This window comes from Aptenodytes forsteri, unplaced genomic scaffold (assembly GCF_000699145.1).
Source record: "Aptenodytes forsteri isolate BGI_AS27 unplaced genomic scaffold, ASM69914v1 Scaffold258, whole genome shotgun sequence".
NCBI classification, from domain to species: domain Eukaryota; kingdom Metazoa; phylum Chordata; class Aves; order Sphenisciformes; family Spheniscidae; genus Aptenodytes; species Aptenodytes forsteri.
The window spans coordinates 1,576,077-1,579,051 of record NW_008795250.1 but is presented as its reverse complement, the minus strand read 5'-3'; positions in this window follow the sequence as shown (position 1 = coordinate 1,579,051).

Here is a 2,975-nt window from a genome sequence, read left to right as displayed (position 1 = left end):
GCGTGAGGAGCTGGGGTTCAAGGTTCAACGTCCAGTTAATCTGCGTGGAGAGGGGGCCTCAGTCCCGTTTAATTAGCAGCACGCAGGGGTTACGTGAGTGGGGCTTTGCTCCCTCCTGCCCCATGAGTAGGTGACCATCCCCTCCCACCCAGGCCACCGCTCTGGAGGACAGTTCTTGCTCCTAAAGCCGGACCACGGACGCTGCTGGCCTGTGGCAGAGCCGAGCAAAGAGCACCGGCATAGGGAAGAGCTTCAATTACTCCGTGCGTGCAATCAGGCTCGACCCCTTCATTTATTTATTGACCACTCATTTGGGCCAGCGGTTAATTAAAGATGCCGATGAACACCTTTAGCGCTGGTGCAGGGAGGGTTGGGGCGATATCGGCGAGTCCTTGCGGTTCTTCTCGCCGAGGAGCAGAGCAGGATGCGTCCCACCCCGAGGAGATGGGGAAGGGTCTGGTGAAGGTCTTGGCTGCCGCGGGCCTGGGTGGAAAGGGTGGGCTGGTGATGGTGGGTTGGAAGGGGCAGTAGATACCACCACCGCGGCCGTCGGCGGGTGGGCATGGGGCTGGTCTCCCAGTTGGGTGACCTTCCCACCCGTCTCCCACCGTGGCCAAGGTTTCAGGCGCTCGGGGCTCGCTCGGGGTGCGGGCACCGAGCGGGCGTCCGGCGGACGTAGCGGAGAAAGGCTCCTGCTTTGCTCTTCTCCTCTCCCCAAGGCTGAAGCCGTCTCAGATGGGATCGTTCCCCTCTGGAGCCGTTCAGAAGGGGGTTTTGCCAACCACTGCCCGTCTCCAGCCCTGGAGATGGAGCCCAGGACGACGTGCGGACTGAGACCTCACCTCTCCAAGGCTCGGAGATCCCCCTTCACTCGTTCCCGTGGACAGCTGAGTCCCGGACAAGCCCTGCCCGTGGGCTGCGGGCGAGATCAGGGTCCGAGAGGGTCGGGCTGGATCCAGTGCCACCACGCCAACTCCAGCTGGCCCCGGCTGCACATCTCCTTCCAGTGCAGCAGCCCGGCCCCGGGGGCGCGGGGACCCGCCTGTACGTGGCCCAGCGGGGAGCTGCGGGTGTAGATGCGAGCCTGTGGCAGGAGAGGGGCAGAAGTGGTGTGGGACATGGTTGATGGCCTTCATAGCAGAGCTAGAAAGACCCCTTGCCCCAAGAAGACCGATCCCACCCCAGCAACCTCCTGTGGGCAGCAAGAACTAGCCCCTCCGGGCTTGCCTGTACCCCTCCCGCAAGCCGGGGCTGAGACCCCTGGTTGCAGGAGAGGCTCCTGAGCGTGGGTGATCCAAGCCACCTTCTTGGCCGTGGTCACCTCCGTCCTGCTCACCTGCATGACGGTGAACTCCAAGGACAGCTCTTGCTGCTGGATGTCCCCAGCGGGGAGGTTGAAGAGGAAGGGCGTGTTCCAGACGGGGTTGTAGCCGGTGATGGACTTGGTCTCCTCGCTGTCGATGACGTGGCCGTTGTGGTAAAGGTGGATGATGACGTAGTGGCCTGGAAACGGAGACAGAGCCTTGGTGAGAGGGACCTGCTCTGGGCACGCACCAGGGAGGGAGGCTGGAGGTTCGCGAGCCAGGTTCCTGCACGGCGTGGGCAGCCAAACTGGGGTGCCCGGGGGTCTACAAGACCTCTGCGGAGCTGTGGGGAGAGGACGGAGACGTGCTGTCCACCTTGGTTGCACCTACCCCTCCCTGGCTGGGAGCAAGGACCTCCAAAGTCCTCAGCTCCCGTCCCTGCCCGCATCCCAGGCTTTGCAGGGGCCGGGGGAGCCAGTGGTGACAACAGCCAGCAGGACAGAAAGCCACATGCTGGGTTTTTTTACCATAAATACGTATATTTTAAGCGTTTTGGGGCCATATCGGAGATGTCTAGATCCCAGCTGTGCTACCTGCCCTCGTTTTGCTTAGAAAAGAGAAGTTCAAGAGGCAATAAGGCTATCCGCCAAGCAAAAGGAGGGGAAGCCGTTCCCCGTGCCCACCTGGGCATCTCCTTGCCCCCCCCACCCCGTCCGTGCCCGGTGCCCTACCTGGCGTGCCCGGCATGCGCGAGGGCCGGCCCGGGTGCTCTGCCTTGCGGACCAGCACCTTGATGCGGCCGGCCAGAGGTTGGCACCGGAGGAGAAGGAAGAGCTGCCCGAGGGATGCAGGGGGGGGGGGGGGGGGGGGGCAGGAGAGGAGGCTGCGGCTCGGGCCGTGGGCGCTGGGGCACCGCAGCGAGACGAGAGGGCAGGAGGCGCCGCGAAACCTTCTCCAACCTCATCCCCTCCAACTCGGGGATGCTCGTCTCCCACCTGTGCGGCGGGTGGGTCGAGAACGGGCAAAAACGAGTCAGGAAGGTGAATTCGATGTTTGCCGTCACCGTAAGGATGGCGCCAGCTCGGCCTTTAACCCTTCCACCCCCAGCACCCCCCTCTTCAGCGACACCCCCCAGGCAGAGACGCCGCCAGTCGCTACGGTTGATGGATATTAACTGCGGGCGGCTCATGGACCTGCACCGGGAGGGATCGATGGATATTAATTGCTCATGGACCTGCACTGGGAGGGAGGACACCGCGGGGGACGGGGGGGCTGCTGCCTACAGCACCTTCAGTCCCTCCCGCCACCTCCCACCGGGTGATGCTTGGAGGAGGCTCTGGCTCTCACCGTGGAGCTTTAGGGCTCTGAGACCAAGCGGACCTCAGCCAAAACACGAGGGCAACCCCTCCCGCTGGAGACCGCTGCCTTCCTGACCTTTCTGAGCGTGCTTTTGGTGCTCGACAGCTCCCAGCTGTAGCGAGAAGATGCCTGCGGGTCCCAGGCGGCCTGAGCGCAGGGGAAGAGGACCTCTCCCACGAAGGAGTCCTTGAGGCTGCGAAACCTGGCGTAGACGGCGAAGCGCAGGGTGAAGCTCCTCAGCTCCTCCAGGCTGTACCGGCCGAACCGGCACGGCTCCCGGCGGGCAGGGTGGAGGCTGCCACGCTGCAATGC